At 34.0% G+C, this 21,191-nt stretch overlaps 1 long non-coding RNA gene across 1 annotated transcript in view; it reads right to left on the reverse strand.

The window, feature by feature from the left end:
• Positions 1-9,563: 9,563 nt before the first annotated feature.
• Positions 9,564-21,191, reverse strand: part of LOC123583634 — a 216,541-nt gene continuing 204,913 nt past the window's right edge. Inside the window, exon 3 of the long non-coding RNA XR_006704981.1 lies at positions 9,564-9,675. This is a non-coding gene — a long non-coding RNA (uncharacterized LOC123583634). The remainder of the gene's footprint in view (positions 9,676-21,191) is intronic.

Below are 21,191 nucleotides of genomic sequence, written 5' to 3' on the forward strand. Positions count from 1 at the left end.
AATATAAAATGGTATAGCTACTCTGAAGAACAATTTGGCAAGTTATAAACTAAATATGTCCACACATACAACTCAACGACCGCACACTTGGACATTTATCCCAGAGTATATGCATACATATGTTCAAACAAAAATCTGTATATAAACATTTATAGTAGCTTTATTCCCAATAACCCCCAAACAGAAACATCCAAGTGACTTTCAGTGAGTGAAAGGTTAAATAAACTGTTGTCTACACACACCCTGGAATAACAGTCTGTCATAGAAGAAACTTCTAGTACACACAACATGAATAAATGCTAATACCAACAGGTTACATGGTGTAGGAGTCCATTCATTGATAAGACAAATTTACAGTAATGGAGAATACACAGTCATTTCCAGAGATTAGGGATTGGAGTTGGGGGGAGGGGGGAAAGTTGAGGAAGAGTATGTTGAGGAAAGTTGAGGAAATGGGAGTTTGGCTATAAAAGAATAGCACAAGAGAGGGAGCCTTGTGATGAAATGGTTTTGTATTTAGACTGTCAATATCCTGGTCATGATATTGTACTATTGTTTATCAAGATGTGATCCCTGGGGAAAGTGGGTAAAGAGTACATGGGACATCTCTGTATTTTTCATAACTGCATATGAACCCACAATTTTCTAAAATTTTTAAAAATTTAATTTTACATGTGCTTTTCACAAAGTCTTTGTTTAAAATGTCACAATTGTATTTGGGTGTAAATGAAGAACTCCCACATTCCTTAAATAGTTCTAAAATTATTGATTAGTAAAAGAGGTAGATCCTACTCAATTCCTTAGTATTTACCATTTAGAAGTTTGTATGCTTTGTGATCATAAAGTTAAGTTTTCCTATTGTAGAAAAAAGTCATAACATAATTAAGTATAATGAATAATCCTTTATCAGCCTCATCCTCTTTTGTTTTTTTTTCTATTATAATAGAATCATTTATTAAATGATCATTTCTCATATTTCATCCTTTTATCTTTCTACTTTTTCAGTAACCTCAGGCTATCAACTAACCTTTACATTTAAACTTCTCCATAGCTTTTATTTTCCTTTCATCGCAATTAGATAGACTCAAGTCAATCTAATTCAAAACAAAGCAAAACAAGTTCAAGCAACATGAGGCCTTTAAAGTCTTTTCTCCCTCTCTATTTTATTTTTCCCTTTTACCAAATTCTATTTACTACTTCTGTACTACAGTAAAATTTCTATCCTTAAGTTTCTACAGATATTGCAATTATTAAATACACCAATAACCTCAATATTGTCAAAATTTGGCACACAAGTTTCTGCCAATTAAAATTTTTATTACAAAAGTCTTTGTTTTTCCCATTTCCAGGGAGCATTAAGAAAATTTATATTTAATAAGAAAAAAGATATAATGTGAGGCTAATAACACTTAAGCTTTAGGACTATTCACTTACAATGTAGGAAGCATTTCCAAAGTATTCACATCTTTGTGTGTTTTTGTACAATTTGGAAAAGTAAGATCATTTTATTGCAAAAGGTTGAAACCAATCTTTTTTACACTCTAAATTATTCTTAATCACAGTTTTCTTTCTATTGGGTGGCATTGGCATGGCCTCTGGTAGGGTCGAGCTTAGAGGGTGTTGAGTTTTGACTTCAGTGAGATCTATTTATGTGGTACATTGCTGCTTTTTTTTTTAATATAGTAATTGTAAGCAGTTCCATGAATATTCCTTTTATTGTTGGTGGTGTTGTTGTTAACATGTAGTATAATATTCATTTCAGGAGTAGAATTTAATGATTCATCATTTATGTACAACATCCAGTGCTCAACACAAGTGCACTCCTTAATACTCATCACTCATTTAGTCCATCCCCCACCCACTTCCTCTCCATATACCCTCATTTGTTCTCTATAGTTAAGAGTCTCTTATGGCTTGCTTCCCCCTCTTTTTTTTTCCCTTCCCCTATGTTCATCTCTTTTGTTTCTTTAATTCCATATACGAGTGAAATCATGATAAGTCATATGATTTTTGTTTTTCTCTGACTGACTTATTTCACTTAGCATAATACACTCTAGCTCCATCCATGTCCTTGCAAAAGGCAAGATTTCATTCTTTTTGATGGCTTAGTAATATTTTATTGTATATACATACCACCTCTTCTTTATCCATTCATCCGTCAATGAATATTTCAGGTCTTTCCATAATTTCACTATTGTTGATAATGCTACTATAAATATCAGAGTGCATATATCTCGTTGAATCAGTATTTTTGTATCCTTTGGGTAAATACCTAGTAGTGCAATTGCTGGGTCATAGGGTAATTTTATTTTTAACATTTTGAAGAACTTCTATGCTGATTTCCAGAATGGCTGTACCAGTTGGCATTCCCACCAACAATGTAAAAGGATTTCTTTTTCTCCACATCCTTGCCAACATCTCTTATTTCCTGTGTTGTTAATTTTAGCTATTTTGTCAGGTGTGAAGTGGTATTTAATTGTGGTTTTGATATTTATTTCCCTGATGATCAGTGATGTTAAGCATCTTTTCATGTATCTGTGCCATCTGAGTATTTTCTTTGGAAAAAATGTCTATTAATGTTTTTTGCCTGTTAATTAATTGCATTATTTACCTTAGGGGTTGAGTTTGATGAATTGTGTGTAGATTTTAGATACTAATCCTTTATCAGATACGTCATTTGCAAAACCTTTTCCCATTTCATTGGTAGCCTTTTAGTTTTGTTGCTTGTTTCCTTCGCTGTGCAGAAGCTTTTTATTTCAGCTACCGCTGAGGTTAAAGAGGTTGATGCCTATGTTCTCCTCTAGAAATTGCTGGTTTCCTGTCTCACATTTAGGTCTTTCATCTATTTTGAATTTATTTTTGGGTATGGTATAAGAACGTGGTCCTATTTCATTCTTCTGCATGTCGCCGTCAAGTTTTCCCAAAACCATTTGTTGAAGAGACTGTCTTATTTCCATTGGATATTTTTTCCTGCTTTGTCAAAGATTAGTTGGCCATATAGTTGTGGGTCCATTTCTGGGTTTTCTACTATGTTCCATTGATGTCTGTGTCTGTTTTTGTGCCAATACCATTGTCTTAATTACTACAGCTTTGTAATATAGCTTGAAATTGGATACCTCCAGCTTTGTTTTTCTTTGTCAAGATTGCTTTGCCTATTCGAGGTCTTTTGAGGTTCCATTCACATTTTAGATTGTTTGTGCTAGCTCTGTGAAAAATACTGGTAGTATTTTGATAAGGATTTCATTAAATGGGTAGATTGCTTTGGGTAGTTCCATGAATATTTCTATCACCCAGTGTGCCAACACATTAGACTTAAGGAGAAGTACAGGACAAAAATCTTAGAAATATTTAAATATAAAAGAGTTCTGTGATACTTAATCCCAAATATATATGAGAAAAACCATCTTTAAATATGCAACGCCAGAAGCTAATCTTTGGAAAAATTCTTCTAGTACTCATATGTGAAAATTGTAATCAGAGGATTTGGCTCTCTTTAAAGTGTAGTCGGACCAGAAGCTCTCTCCTGACAAGAATATATGAAGAAGTGATCAAAGATTGAACATCCAAATCTTTAGAAAAAAAAAATGTGTTTGAGTGGTATGTCAGGCAGCTAATTATCACAAGCATTAGACTATCTTTCTAGGTATTTTCAAGTTTGTGGTAAATTATTAACTTTTTTCTTAAACTCTATTTTGTAGTGATTTTTTTCTAATTCTAAATGAGTATTTTAACATGTGATTTTGTACTTATAATTTTGTATTCTTTTTTTAAAAAACAGCAACTAAAATTTTAGAAATATTGTTTCCGCAAAACCTGAAGTGACCTGTATTTATTGTGGTGTCTATTTATACTTCACAGAACAAATATTGACACCTCAGCTGGCAGACATACTCCAGAGCTCATGGCTCTGCCTCTGCATTGATGATTCCAACCAGACATTCCCTGGTGTGAGCTTCTCATATGTACATATATATTACAGCTTCTCTCTTTCTAGTGACTAATACTGTAATCATGTATGACAAAAGACTAGCTAGAAATCAGTAACTATTGAGAGGAAGGAAAATATCTGGGCATGTAGTCATATTGGAGCAGAGATGTGCAATCAGAATAAATTCTCTACCTACATGACACATATAAAGAGAAAATTGGAGCAAGGAAATATGTTTGAAATAAGATGTGTTCAGGAATTACACATGTATAGCTATCAAATGACTACGTAAGTAAAGTAAAAGGTCAAAAGGTGAGAAGACAAGCCAGAAGTCAAAATATTCTCTAGACAAAAATCTGCCTTATTTACCCTCAGTAATGGTTAAAAAAATGTGTATATATATATATATATATATATATATATATATATATATATATATAATGTATACACACACACACAGAATTTGGATGTAAATTAAAAAAATAAAATTAAAAAAATAAAAAAAGAAGCTAGGAAGAGCAGAGAAAATTAAACAAAATTAAGAATAACAAAGGAAATAATAAAGAGAAAAGAGAAAATCAATAAAATAGAAAAACTTCTACCTAGACCCAAACTAAGAAAATAAAAAGATAAGATAGAATTTATCAATATCATCAATAAAAGAAAGCTGTTATTTCATCTCAAAAACATGTTGAACATAAGAAAGTATATGTTTCTTATATACTTGTGTATATATACACACATATACACAGACACACACACACATACACAGAAAAGATGACCAAAATAGCATACTATTATTAATATTCAGAATATCAGTGAGCCCATCCTGGTCAAGTATAAAATGTGCATACTTGGTTTCACTAATATGGATGCACCGTTCTGCATTTCCACTATCCCACAAATATTACTTGATATTTGGAACGCTCCATCTTTTAGGTTTGTTCCCAAATAATAGGTGCAAAATCATATGTCATTGTAATTTGCATTTTCAGTGTGTGTTTATGCATCTTTTTCTGTGCCCATTAGACTTTGGCATTTGTTTTTCTGTGTATATCTGTTGCCTGTTTTTATGTCGAGGTTGTTATCTTTTTATTTCTACTTTGCATGTGTTATTGATGTATTCTAGATAGTCATTTTTCTGTAATCACTACATATAATCTGTCATTCTGTCACCTATATAGTCGCTTTATCTATGGTAGCTTTCTTTATACAAAATCCATATATATATGGATCCATATACACACTTATAAACACATATATATATATGTGTGTGTGTGTGTATGGATCCATATATATATGGATAAGCTACAAATGGAGCAACTCATAGGGACTTAGAATAAGTAGCTTCATAAGAATTAGCACTGCTGAACTATCATCTTAACCTAACCTGGAGATTTTTCCTACTAAGATAATTTCTAGTTCGGGATCAACTTGGATATTTTTAGGCATTGAATCTGATGTTTCTAAAGATAGAGGCTGCTGTTCAAACTATCCCTGATTAGGCCAGTCCACACAAGCGCTGTTATCTGAGTAAAGCCTTCCCTAAGCCACTGTCATAACTGGTACAGAGCTAAAGAGACAAAATTTCTCCATTGGATTCTGTATCAGGTCAAATTAGTTAAAATTAACTTATTCCTAGAGAATTTCTAAAATCCAAATAGTTTGGCAACACTTTTCTACTTACATTGTATAAGTTAAAAAGTTATGAATCTGAGGGGCACCTGGGTGGCTCAGTCCATTAAGCATTCAACATCGGCTCAGGTCATGGTCTCATGGCTCGTGAGTTTGAGCCCCACATTGGGCTCTGTGCTGACAACTCAGACGGTGGAGTCTGCTTCAGATTCTGTCTCCATCTCTCCCTGTCCCTACCCTGCTTGTGCTCTGTCTCTCTCTCTCAAAACTAAATAAAACACTAAAAAAATTTAAGTTATGATTCTGAGTATTATTTGTAAATACTCCAATACTCAGTTTAAAAAGCCGTATGAGCATATCCTTATTATTTTGATAAATGTATCATAATTTCCACGGTTTTCTACTGCCAGGTTTTCTAGTACAAAAAGTGCTCCCTATTATATCAACCTATTAGGTGTTACTTTATAATAACCTATGATAAATATTGACAATAGAGATCTCAAAGAATAATCAATCCATATTCCAAAGCTTCAAGATAGCTCAGCAAAGTCCATTATAAAATAGTAAGTCACACTTCTTTTGACCCAGATATTTAACACATCTAACCATCGATAATATTTAAAAATGTATGGATGTTAAAAATAAAATATTTTTATTTGATGAATTACTCATTTGAAACTCATTGCTGTTTTTCTAAGGGTAAGAAAGAAAGAACAATAAATGGAAGATGAGTACTTGGGCAGATATCATAACAAAGAGGAAGAATCCCTATAGCTCCTTAGTGTGTGTGTGTGTGTGTGTGTGTGTGTGTGTGTGTGTATACACATACTGTATGTATATGTATGTGTATGTGTGATGATCACACATAAATGAAATAAAATTTTGGCTTGTAGTTTAATATTAGCAAAGCAACGTACCTAGCATGCCAATAAATAAGTACAATAATTCAAGAGAAAAGAGATGCTAGTATTTATTACATATTAATCTAACATAATTAATGCTGGCTGTTTAAGTGGAGCCTCTAAATCACTCTGTAATATATCGCTGAAGTTATGTTGTAGATAAGAAAACTAAAGTTTAGAAAGCTTAAAGTGATTTGTCTAAAGTCATACAACTGCTTAGAGACAAAGCCAGAGTATTACCCAATTAAGGCTCTTTTCATTGTACCATACTACCTCTAGATACCATGGGTTTTTTTTCCCCCCAAAATGACATTTTATTGAAATATATGACATAAACATTGTATAAATTTAAGGTATACAACATGTGAATTTTATACATTTATATGTTGTAGTAAGATTACGATTGTAGGGATAATTAGAACCTCTATTACATTACCCAATTATTTTTTTTTAGTGGTTGGAATAACTAAGTTCTGGTCTCTAGCAAGTTTGATACAAGTTATAATGAAATATTATCATCTATATTCATGATATTAATGCAGTCCTGAGGAGAGAGGAAATTGTGAGAGTTACAATTCAACTTTATGCATCCATTTTCCTCTTTCTTTTTTGGAAATCAGAGAAAAGTGATTTATTCAAAATAGTCATTCCAAGTGTATTAAACTAGGCCTAGGCAAATATATTTCCTTTTTGAAAAGAATTGTTTCCTATAATATATTACTAAGTAATTTATATAATTGTATCAAATAAAAGCTCTGTCAGAATATTTACATCAGATATTTGTTAAGAAAAAAGAAAACAAATACAATGGATACAAAGAATAAAATACATTGAACATTACAGAAGTATATAGCTATTCCAGTTTCCTGCTCCTGGTTTAAACTTCGTATTTTCTTTCTTAAACATTAAATGGTAAAAAAAGTAATTAGCTTTTCCCATAAACAATTTTATCAGGAATGTTATATACTGTCATATAATAGAACATATATAAAGAAACAAATGGTGTTACTTTGATTTTTAATTTGCAACATCGGTTTCAACCATAGATATCACTTTTATTTACAAAAGTAATGCTCGAACAACAGCTACCAGTGTTATCTAGTTCTGTGTACTACAGCTGGAAAAAAAACTGCTTTAGGTTTCCCAAAAGGAAGCCAAATTAGCATATCATTCTTTAGGTCCCAGTTCCATAAAAGTACCTGTAAAATAGATTACATGTTTGGTTTTGGAAATTGGTATTATCAAACAGGCTCACAAAAACAGGAGATAAAAGAAAGACAGTTGTAGAAAAAACACTGGTGATGCTGAGCACACATTTCCAAAAATCTGTCTGGTTAAGCAGCCATTAAAGCACCTGGATATCCCCAGGAGAGGGACAAAGGACAGCCTAGAAGAGTTTTGCTCAGAGTCAGCCAGAGATTTGGTTTTTACTAAATGTACTCTGACACAGAGGAGAAGAAGTAGTCTGAAACAAGTTTAGGGATCTAAGTTAAAGCTGCCTAAGCACCGACATATATACTTGTTTGAGGCTTTGCAAGCTGGCTTAGATAGAACACTGCAAAGCCTTGCCAGACTCACTGAGAGTTAGCGTTTTCTTTGAGGCAGCAATAGTATGCTTGGGTTTAACGAGACTGCCATACACAATGTGTGAAAACGTATATTTTAGGCAACTATGGATATAGCTCAATTGACAAATGGTTTTTCTGCCAAAAAAAAAAAATCATTTGTAAATTGATCTTTGGAACCCTGAATCCATTTCTCAAAATAGATAGTAGTGATTAGTACATGGAAGTTAAGCCACAGATGCCTCATTTAATCCTTAAAAAATATAAAATATAGTACTGATTAATGCTTTTACCCTATCAGATAATTTTATATTATGAAATTGCATTCTAAGCCCCAAATTAGAATGCCAAGAACATGCTTCAGTGGCTAACGGTGCAAGACCCACAGGAGCTTGCTGTCTGTAGTAGTGATCATCTGGGGTGGGCAAGGCTGGGCTAGGGCCTCTGAGAAAACCAAACATGACATATCCTACAAGAGCCTATTAAGTTTTCTTTATAGAAATAAAGACACTTCACAATACTCTATAAGAGTTCAATTAAAACATGGAGCAGCCTTATAAAATGGGATTACGTTTATGGTCCTACAGAATATTATTATTCTATTGATATTTCTCCATTAGGTGTTTATTTTTTATAATGGCTCTAAATATTGGGAAGCTTCTTATATTTATTAAATTGTTATATACTTGGAGATGTTTCTTAAAATCTATATAATCGGGAAGAAAAAAATAACATCTGACCAAATGTTTTCTTTGACTCTCAAATAATTAAATAGTATTTCCCCCATTCATTAATGCAATTAAAAAAAAAATAGTTCTTTGTAATGTAAGTCTTGCAATAGACATTTAGAATATATAAAAAAGAAATTAGGATACACATTTATTTTATTTTATATATTCTTTAAAGTTTATTTATTTATTTTGAGGGGGTGAGAGAGAGTGGACAAACAGAAAAGGGGAAGAGAAAGAGGGAAAGAGAGAATCCTAAGCAGGCTCCACACTGTCAGCACAGAGACCAACATGGGGCTCAAAACCACTAACTGTGAGATCACAACCTGAGCCACAATCAAGAGTCAGATGCTTAACTGACTGAGCCACCCAGGCTCTCCTAAGATAAACATTTAAAAAAAATTAACGTTTATTTATTTTGTGAGAGAGAGAAACAGACTGAGCATGAGTGGAGGAGGGGCAGAGAGACAGAGGGAGACACAGAATCTGAAGCAGGCTCCAGGCTCTGAGCTGTCAGCACAGAGCCCAACTTGGGGTTCGAACTCACAAAGCCCGAGATGATGACCTGAGCCAAAGTTGGACACTTAACCAACAGCCACGCAGTCACTCCTAGGATAAATATTTTACTACCAGTATTTATTTAGTAGGAAAAGTAAAAATCATCCCACTAAGTTGCCAGTTCTAAGGGAAAAAAAATGAAACTTCTCTATACTCTGAGGGAAAGAAAAACTTTTTACTTTGTTTTCACCCTCCCTCCCACTTTATTTTCCCCATCTTTCCTTCTCACTCCTCCAATATTGTTCTCTTCTACTTGTACACACTCTGTCATGTCACAGATAATTACTTACATGTTCCAGGCCCTGGACCAGGAGCTGTAAACCAGAGAGGTGTTGTCCCTGTTCTCAAGTAGCTGACATCTATTAGAGAAGACAAACATAAAACATTTAACAGAAGTGGGATTATTTTTACAAAAACCATAACATACTGTGTACTGTGGAGTATATAAAATAGATTTCTGACTCTAGGTTTATACTTGGGATGGAACTGAAATTAGCGAGCTTGTCATATAAAGACACTTTACAACACTCTATAAGAGTTTAATTAAAACATTTCACTAATTGGGGAAATTAGTCCATTTGAACCTGATACTTAGAGTTATATGCCAACATAATTCATTTGTTTTGTTTCTAACACTATTGCTTGATTTGAGAGCAGTTGCAGAGAAAACAAAAGGAGCGATTCAGTGTTGGGATCTGACATGATAGAATGATAAAGGGAATTAGAATTCGGGACGCCCAGAAAAGTCTTCTCTTAAAGTAATGGCTACCATCAACTCTCTGCCTTTTGGATGATCTGTTATTTGCCACCTTTCAGATGCTTAATGCTAAGAAGCATAAAACAAGAGGTAAAGGAAGGTAGTCTCTGGTCTCGTATCAGTGGTTGTTACACTGGTGCTAAGTGCCACATGTCTCCTTTGTCTTTTCTTATGTAGCATTAGTTTGTAGACATCTAATGCTTAAACTCCTTCCCTTCAGGTCTCTGCTTCTATTAACCCAGATTTGTGTGCCTGGGTATCTGACTGCGTTATTCTTCAAGCTGTGTCTTCATTTATTTATCTCTTATGCTAGTAGCGGTTTTCTCCGTAATCTTCCCTTCCTCCTAACAAACAAACAACACACACACACACACTCTCTCTCTCTCTCTCTCTCTCACCTGGATGTAACCCAGCCTGCCTTGTTGAAATTGTCACTACTTACTTCTCTCATTTGACATTTGCCAACTGCTTTCTTATGTGGAACAGATTTTATGCCTGCTTCTCTTCACTTCTGGCACCTCGGGATCCAGAATCTGCCATGCCTATAGACGTGTTATAGCCTGCCAATTGTCCCCTGTGCCAGCTGGTCTGCCTGTGGGCATTTTCAATTTAAATCCTTATAGTTTGCTCTATGTTTGAACTTGACCTTTACTAACCTGATTTGGGCTGCTCTTTCAGTCTTTAGCAAATAGTCTCCTTGAGATCAGCCTGTTTCCGTTTTAGCTCCAGCTGAATGTCCAGTGTGCAATAAGTATTTTTGAACAAACAATTTGCTTATTTTACCTTAGATCTTATGTTTATAAAAAAATACATCTCATTCTATGTTTAAACTCCTGTAAGTATGATTACATTTCCTAACACTTTGCATTTCACAGTGATGCATCACATACAAGAAGTTTTTAAACCAACACTTCCAACTGTTGAGGGGGCTATGCTAAAGTTTGTTTTCCTGATTTTATATGTCATACTATGCTCAAGATAGCATCTGACCTGGCTCCTTAAAAACAAAACTGTTATGGGGCGCCTGGGTGGCGCAGTCGGTTAAGCGTCCGACTTCAGCCAGGTCACGATCTCGCGGTCCGTGAGTTCGAGCCCCGCGTCGGGCTCTGGGCTGATGGCTCAGAGCCTGGAGCCTGTTTCCGATTCTGTGTCTCCCTCTCACTCTGCCCCTCCCCCGTTCATGCTCTGTCTCTCTCTGTCCCAAAAATAAATAAACGTTGAAAAAAAAAAAAAAAAAAAAACTGTTATGAGTACTGATTAATTTTAAAGCCTTCTTAATGACTCACGAGCACCAAGGCATCACACATTGGTTATCGTATGAGTCACATCATGTATTCTTTTTTTTTTTTTTTTTTTTTTTTAAATTTTTTTAACGTTTATTTATTTTTGAGACAGAGAGAGACAGAGCATGAACGGGGGAGGGGCAGAGAGAGAGGGAGACACAGAATCGGAAACAGGCTCCAGGCTCTGAGCCATCAGCCCAGAGCCCGACGCGGGGCTCGAACTCACGGACCGCGAGATCGTGACCTGGCTGAAGTCGGAGGCTTAACCGACTGCGCCACCCAGGCGCCCACATCATGTATTCTTAATGGCATGAGATCACACCTGAAGGGTCAAAAATTGCTCTTGGATAAGGGCAAAAAGGAATATTATTTTTCAAATGTATAACACACAGACATTTATACAGCACATAAAAAATAGTATATTTGTGATATTAACAGTTCATGGGGGCGATTAGAAAAAAAATATTTAAAAAAAAAATATATATATATATATATAAAATTTTATATTAAATATAAAAAAAATATTGTGGAGGGTGACAAAAAAAAATTTTTGAGACACACTGTGGTAAATAAAGGTAAAAAAGAGCTTCATCCCTGCTTTGCAGAGAGCATCTAAGCCAGCAGGTGAAATTGCCCAGGGAGTGACTCCTTTAAGAAGTGGCATGTTTTGAGAAAAATGTAACCACAGCCTAGAAAATGATGTGGTAACACACAGGAACATAGTCAGGAGACACTTTCTCAATTGTCAGCTTCTTTCAAACTTGAGAAAGTTTTCAACTGATTATCTTCTGACAAACTTTCCAGTTTTTAATTTTCCAACCTACTATATCAAATAAATAGCCATTTAATAAAACACACAACCTTCTACACTAATGTCATGTGACTTTTTAAAACTATATATTTATGAGAAGTCATATTTGTTTCCATTTGAAAGAGAAACACTAGATTCAAACAGATGCCTCTGTCATCTCATGAATCACGGATTCATTTACTCACAACTACCGCTAAGAGCAAACTATTTTCTCTGGAAATAGTTAATTTCAGTTAGAGCCAACTTTGTACGAGTCTTAAAAGTCCTATAGACTCTAACAAATGAGCGCTCTTCACAACTCTGGTGTAATCAGAGCCATGACTCAAACAGGTGAAGATACTTTCTTTGGGTTGATGACTTATATGACCTTTACCATCCCTAGCCTTTCTCTCTTTTACATTGACTTTTTTTAATCTGCAAATTAAATCAACCCGCTTCAATACATTTAGCCTTGAAATTCAGGACCACTAAAATTAATTGTATATTTGTTTGTTTGACATTCCTCTTACTTGTTAAAGAAAATCAATTCAATGATACTTTTTAAAAAAATCTCACACACTTGAACTTTTGATAACATGTGACAGATTTTAATAGCCCTTAACTTCTAACTTTTGGTATGTTTTGTGGTACTGCATTCTCCAGTACTGAATTTTCTAGATTCCTTTTTGACCAAACTATACATTATTTTGAATTTCCTGTCCTTGTGTTCTAAGCCCATTATGTTATTCTTCCTGTTTATTGACATTCTCACCAACTTCCATAAGGTCTACATCAGCCATGTACCACAGTATATTAATATATTAATATTAACTAATTAATTGCCTTCTAGAAGTTCTGATAACATATTTCCTAAATGTAATACATATATTTCCAATATACTTCCAGCAGTCTTCACTTTTGAACTCTGAAAATCTCAAGCTTGCTATATATACAAACTTGATTTTTTTTATCCTAACATCTACTATTCCTTCTCCATGCTCTACCTTGGCAAATGGCACAATCCTCACCATAACAACTATATAGTTAAGTGTATCTCTTGTGTCTTCCTCAAGCCTGAAATAATCAGAAAATTCCATTCCAAGCTATAATAATGGTTTTAGACACTCATTTATGTTAGTTTCAAATCCTGGTTTATCCACTTACAAGTCGTGTGGCCTTAAACAGGACAAGTAAATCCTTATTTCTCAATCCCCTTATTGATACAATAGAAATAACCTCTAACTCATAAAATGTTGTAATAATAACTTGAAGTAACATATGAAGAGCAGAGCACAAGGTAGGTAGGAAATACATTTTTGTTTTATTTTCTTATGCCACTGACATAGATTGTATGTTTACTTAGTGCCATCTGGATAGTCTGGCGTTGACATGCCTCTGTTCTCTGTCAATATTTATTAAAACACCACAATGATATTAAATTGATTAGTCCACGAAAAACCTCCAAGAATTATCAAATGCCCAGAGTAGTGATATCCCTATAGCACATGAGAATCTTTATCACATCTTACATACTTCTATATATACCCAGTAGAGGACATATTTGTCATAGGTATAGATTATGTATTTATCAAATGTCTTCTAATTTTGCTTACCTCCCTTTGTAAAAACACGTTCATAAAGGCTCTACTGAATGCTTTGTAAATACTACTCATTTTCTGAAGGGGCTGTCATATTCAAGCTGAGGTTGATTTAAGGATTGTATGAGTGAAGGAAGAGGAACTGAGTTAAGCCACAGCTCACAAATGGATTTACAGAATCTAACATCCTGTTACCAAGTGTGTTTTGTCTTCTGCTTCGTTGGCATCTTTATGTATAGTCGTTATTGTTTAGGAGATAAAAAAAATGCCCACAGGAAAGTCACATAATCTACAATCTCTCAGTTGGAGCTAACACCTCTCTCACTATCTTTCTCTCATGACTATTACTCTTCCCCGGATTGAAGATTAAGACTGAATAATGATGATGATGATGATGATGATGATAATGAGTTGAATACAGATTTCCCCCCCTTAAGCTTCACCTCCCCTGTACCCCTGTGGTGAATATGACCTCAGTCACTATAGGTTCCTGCTGTTGTTTTCATATGACTAAATCCTTTGGATGTGATACTCAGTTATACGAGAATTTTTTTTTTTTGAAAAATCCCTCTCTTGCTTGAGAAATGAGGAATTATAAATCACCTTTAACTGTCTTGTTACTATATTTTCCAGATTAAAAAAAAATTATTTGGCAATTTTTTTCTAGTTTATAGTCTTATGTTAGCAGGGCTGATTTGCTGATTTTCACAGTTCTTTTAAATTTTTTTTTCAACGTTTATTTATTTTTGGGACAGAGAGAGACAGAGCATGAACAGGGGAGGGGCAGAGAGAGAGGCAGACACAGAATCGGAAACAGGCTCCAGGCTCTGAGCCATCAGCCCAGAGCCCGACACTGGACTTGAACTCACGAACTGTGAGATCATGACCTGAGCTGAAATCGGATGCCCAACCAACTGAGCCACCCAGTACCCCTCTTGTTCTTTTTTAAATTCTCAACTATGATTGTGGATTTTTTTTTTTTGTTTTCCTGTATTTCTGTCAATTGCATCTTTCTATATGTTGAAGTTCTTTATTTACTTATTTATATTTCATATATACATATATAATGTAGTTATGACTTTTTGACAAAATTTAATTACATCTCTTACAAAATATCTTTATTTCTAGTGTATCTTTTTGCCTTCAAGTCTACTCAATTTAGCATTAATATATTCACACCAGTTTTCTTATGTTTACTGTTTGCATAGAATGTAGTTTTCTATTATTATACTTTCAACTGGTCTGTTTTCATAATTTAGAACTGTTTTTTCTAGGGGTGCCTGGGTGGCTCAGTAGGCTAAGCAGCAGACTCTTGATCTGGCTCAGGTCAGGATATCATGCTTAGTGGGATCAAGCCCTGCATTGGGCGCTGCCCTGACAGCACAGAGCCTGCTTGGGACTCTCTAGCTCTCTGCCCCTCCCCCGCTTGTGCTTGCTCACTCTCTCTGTCTCTGTCTCTCTCAAAATAACTAAACCTAAAAAAAATTATTTATTTTAAATAGCACCTAATATTTTAATCCAATCTGATAATCTGTCTTTAAATGGAAGTGTTTGGTCCATTTACACATAATGTAAGTGTTTATATGCCTGAAGTTAAATCTATGTTGTCAGGTGTCACCTATTTTTTCTATCTGTTCTTTTTTTCCCGTTTCTTATATTCTGCCTTCTTTTTTGTTCATTAATTTTTTTTAGTATTTCAATTAAGTCTTTTATAAATTTTTTAAAGATATTTAGATTATTCTAGAAATTGCCCTAACAATTCCAGTATGCATTATGTTACTAGACTGACTTTATGAACACTCTAAGAACCTTATAATAGTAGAGTTCCATTTACTCTCCTCATTGAGCTCTTATCTATCATTGTTTTTCTACATAATAATCCCACACATTATTTCCTTAAAATAGTTACTAATGTGTATACATATACAAAAATGTATATGTAAATGTGTGTGTATATATATGTATACATATATACATATATATACCTATATATACATATATATACACACACACATATGTTCATATGTACACACACATTTAAAGTTATGATTTTGTGCATAAGTTAAATTTTAGAAGGTTCTTCATGATTATCTAGATATTTACTTTTTATTTGTTTCCTGCAGTCAAAGTTCTATCTGTAATCACATTCCTCAGTGTGAAGAACTTTCAGTATTTCTTGTGCAGGTCTTCTGGAGATGAAACCTCTTAGCTTTAGTCTCTCTGAAAATATTGTTATTTTGTCTTCATATCTACATGATGCTTCTCCCTAGAGAGAATTGCGGGTAAAATGGTTTAATTTTTCCCCCATTTTAGAACACTTCAAAGTCTTCTCTTTTGTTTTGTGGCCTTCATTATTTTTGATGAGAAATATTCATCATTTTTATTATTGTTTCCCTGTATGTAATGTGTCTTTTCCTGGACTCTGGATGTTTTTAATATTTTCTCTGTTTTCGCTTTTGAGTAGATAGAACGATGTACCTCATCTGATTTTATTTACATTTATTTATTTATTTATTTATTTATTTATTTATTTAGAAAGAGAGAGAGCAGGGGAGGGGCAGAGACAGAGGGAGTGAGAGAATCTTAAGCAAGCTCTACATTCAGTGTGGAGTCCCATGGAGACTCAATCTCGTGACCCAGAGATCATGACCCAAGCCGAAATCAAGAGTTGGATGCTTAACCAACTGACTACCTGGAACCTCTGATTTTATTTACTTTAATTCTATTCAAGGTAAGTTAATCTTCTTGGATCTCTGTAATATTTTTCGTGTACTTTGGAAAACCTTTGTCCCTTTTTCAAACAACATTCTACATTCTGTCCTTTTTTCTCTCTCCCCTTTATCTTGTATTTCAATAATCACACACATGCATAATATTGTTCCTTATATTTCCAGATAGTCTGTCATACTTTTTCACTTTTCGTTATCTTTATGTTTCAGCTGTTACTATTTTTAGGGTCATTGATCTTTCCTCTGTTGAGTCCAAAAGAAGATTAATAACCACTCGAAGATCATTTTTTACAGTGTATTCATATATTTATTTTTGACATTTTTATTTTGGTTTTCATAGTTTCTGCTGAAAACTTCATCTTGTTTATGCATAGTGTAACATGTGGTGGTTAATTTTATGTGTCAGTTTGACTAAGCTACAGGATGCTGTAGTTAGCTACTAAAACATTATTTCTGGGTGTGTCTTTGAGAGTGTTTCTGTAGATACTAGATACTATTCGAATCAGTAGACTGAGTAAAGAATATCTGCCTTCATCAATGTGGATGAGCATCATCCAAATCATTAAGGGCCTAAATAGAATAAAAAGGCAAATGAAGGATAAATTCTCTCTCTCTCTCCTTGACCTGGGACATCCATCTCCTCATGCCCTTGGACATTAGAGCCCCTGGTTTTCTGGCCTTCAAATTCTGGGACTTACACCAGTAGCTCCTAATTCTCAGACTTTCAAATTCTGGCAGAATCATGCCACAGTCTTTCCTCATTCTCCAACTTGTGGATGGCATATTATGGGACTTCTTGGCCTCCATAACCATGTGAGCAAATTCCTATAACAAATCTCCTCTTTTTTATCTCCTTTGAGATATGTATGTAGTAATTGTGTACATACAAATTAGTATTTATTAAATCAACATATATTTGTTATAGATATATATCATTCATTGTTCTGTTTCTCTGGGGAAACTTGACTATTGCATACACCTTTCCAGGAAACTTTTGTATAATTTTACATTTATTCTAAGTTCCCTGTCTGAAAATTACAATATGAGGGTCATCTCTAGGTTTATTTCTACTGCCTGTTTACTTTCCTCATCTTAGGTCCTATTTTCCGGCCTCTTCATGGGACTTAAAAAATTTTATGATATTCTAGGTATTGTACATAAAATATCAGTAAGTTCTGGAATAAATTTTATTTTTCTTTATTTTTAATTTTTGTAATGTTTATTTACTTTTGAGAGAAAGTGAGAGAGCATGTGTGAATGGGGGAGGGGCAGAGAGAGAGGGAGACACAGAATTTGAAACAGGCTCTGAGCTGTCAGCACAGAGCCCGATATAGGGCTCGAACTCATGATCCATGAGATCATGACCATAGCTGAAGTTGGACACTTAGCTGGCTGAGCCACCCAGGTGCCCCTGTAATAAATTTTAAAAAGAAGTATTTCCTTTCTTCTGACAGGTTAATAGACAGTATTCCTTTCTTCTGACAGGTTGATAGATTCAGTTCACCACTAGCTTCTCATATTTTAAGAGGGAAATAAGAAATCTCTGGAGATCTCTTTTCTTTTATACATTTATGCCCAGTTTTAAGGAATGTTGGGGAATTCTCTTAGCCTTTTGATACCTGTCCTTGCTTGATCTCTCTTTGTCTTGCTCACCCGTCCCCAGTATTTGAGGATACAGTTTGTATACTTAGAAAAGTCCCATGTGCCCCATGTGCTGGTCTCTCAGCTTCCATACCCTGGCCAAGCTTTCAGCATATAACTTATATATTCATTGGAGATTAATGGGAAAGACTTGGAGGTGGTTGCAGACCTGCTCTGTAGCTCTAGTTGCACAGGATTCCTTCTTCTCCCACCACTTTACCGGTGAAAACAGCCATAAGACCCTTCTCTCCAAAAGTTGGCCTTAATATTTTGAATAGAATTCATTTGTATTTTTCTAATTAATTTCATCATCAGCCTTCTGATGGGTTTAAAAAGTTACTATAATTAGGTAATCTATTTGGTTTATTTTCACTTTTTTTTTGTTTCTTTGTTTTTATAAGGGGAAGCAATCTCTTCTAACATTACATCACTTAACTGGAAGTAAAAGTCTCCCTCCTTGTTCTGTTTGTCTTTCTTCAGTTCCTACCAAGATAATTTAGGAATATATAGTATCTAATATGCTATATCTAATAGCATTTACGTCATTGGAAATTCTCTTTTCGTGTTGGAGATGTTTTTAAGATTTCTGGTAAAGAAATAACCAGTCGTGAATTTTTTAAAGGAACATATCTGTCATATCACACTGAAATGCCCGTGGGAGTTTTCTTAGGGTTCACTAAATATGTAGACTCACAGGATGTCATAGGCATGTTTGACAGGAGATTCACAGAAATCACAAGGTATTTGCTTTGGTTCTTCAGATAATAGGTCATCTGGTCATAGACGAGGGAATGAAAGGAAACTGACACTGGGGAGGTACAGAAGTCACCCTGGGTTAATACTCATTCCTCACAGGAGCTAATATCTCTTGTAACAATTCCACTGCTGTTTTTTTCAGGTTTCAGTGGACAGGCCAGTTGCAAGAGTCACTGCAATCAGGATTGTTCAAAACTATGGCTTCCTACCAGGTATTTATAATTCTTTTATTCCAGATGCAATGTTCCTAATAGTGGTCAATTTTACCATAAGAAATGCTCTACTTCTATGTTTCCAAGAGAAAAGTAACAGAAAATTGACTGAAGGTCAAATTCTCATCTGGTATCTAACATCACAATTTAAAAATGTTTGTATTTGCACTGTTCAACACTTAAAATTTCAAAACATCTAAATTATATCTTTCACAGAACATTTTATGAATCCTTGGCATTTAAATGTGAATGATAACATTTTGTGGGTATAGAAGATTTTCTCTGTACTAGAACCCATTTTATACGGAAGCAAAATAGTTTACTAGACACACAAACTAAATTCACGACATGGGTTTACACATGAAAAAGAAATCAGAAATTAAAAGTCTGTAGGAAGGATTTTTATTTTTATTATGATGATCACATGAAAAAATGACAAAAGACCAAATTTATAACTGAATAGCCATTATGCACTCCAAAATAACTTATATTTATTGCATATTATATATCCTTTGTGTACTAAATGTTAATTATCATTTAGATATCATAAAAGCCAATTAAGATATAGGAATATTTTTCTATCAATCTCAGAAATAAGAAATATGAGCCTTAGAAGATTTAAGTAATGAGCCTTCAGTCCAAAGTCAATGAGTTTGAATTGCAGAGCTGCATTTAACCTAGATCATTTCTTAACCACTACCATACATATATATATATATATATATATATATATATATATATATATATATATATATGTAAGACTATATATAATGTATTAGGAATAAATGGGTACTATTTATTGAAAATTACTAAATATTTATACTAAATATCATGAATTGGCTGCAACTGATCCTCTCACATCCTTACAAATGTGAGACCTCTCAAAGAGAAACAAAATACACATTTCTTTGATAAACAAGTTGCTTTTGCTTTTTTTGGTTAACTGTATATACTCTGTGCAAGATATTTGGAAGATATTCAAATATATTTTTGTAGTTTATAGTGTCATTGACTAAATTTGCATTATTCCTCATAGTATTTTAAAAATTATTCCTAAATTATTACACATACCTGCATATGATTATTATATATAATGTTATTATATATTTTTTGTTTACTTATTTATTTTGTGAGAAAGATCATGCACACAATAGCAGGGGAGGGGCAGAAAGAGAGGGAGACAGAGAATTCCAAGAAGGCTCTGTGCTGACATCACAGAGCCTGATGTGGGGCTTGAACTTAGGAATGTCAGATCATGACCTGAGGTGAAATCAAGAGCCAGGAGCTTAGCCAACTGAGCCACCCAGATGCCTCTGTATACATATATGTAAATAGTTTTAATTTATATTCTGGTATGGTGAATCTGAATCTTTGAATATAAATTGGAAGTAGTTGCTTTTATTGGTTATATATTCATATATAGAATTTATTATGCCATATTTTTAAAACTCAGAGGAGCAGTGTATACAGGGATTGAAAATAAAATATGAAATTTGGAATTAAGACATTAATATACCTATTCTAATGTTTTGACTGCAAAAACAAGAAAACTCCAACTCCACAGGCTCAAATAATAAGGAAGTATTCATTTTCATATAATAAGATTCAAGAAAAAGTATGCTCCAGAATTGATTAATTTAACAACACAATCACATCATCATGGTCCCAAATTATCACCTTCTTTCCATCCTACCACCTTCAACAGGTTACATTTGTCCTTAGGTTGCAGCTCCTATAACCACAAGATCACAGATACAGTTATACACATAAAATACAGATATGACAATGTCCATCAGACAAAGAGGAATTACCTCTTTTGAACCTTGTAAGACTAAAGGAACAATTTCAAACAATCTCTCAACAGATGTTTTTATTTATCTCATTGGCGAGGATTATATCACATGCCCATACTAAACCAATCACTAGCAACAAGAATAGGCTACAAAAATGGGCTTGTTAAACTATCTATAATTTACCCTTAAAATTTCAATTGGCTTCCCTACTCTGAATAGAAAAAAGAGGGAGAGGGAAAACCTCAAACTCATTTGTGACTGCAACTGTTAGGGGGATAATGGTTTCTGGAAAAAAAATAATAATATCTGCTACTCA

Source organism: Leopardus geoffroyi, chromosome B3, assembly GCF_018350155.1.
Source record: "Leopardus geoffroyi isolate Oge1 chromosome B3, O.geoffroyi_Oge1_pat1.0, whole genome shotgun sequence".
In the NCBI taxonomy this organism is placed as follows: Eukaryota; Metazoa; Chordata; class Mammalia; order Carnivora; family Felidae; genus Leopardus; species Leopardus geoffroyi.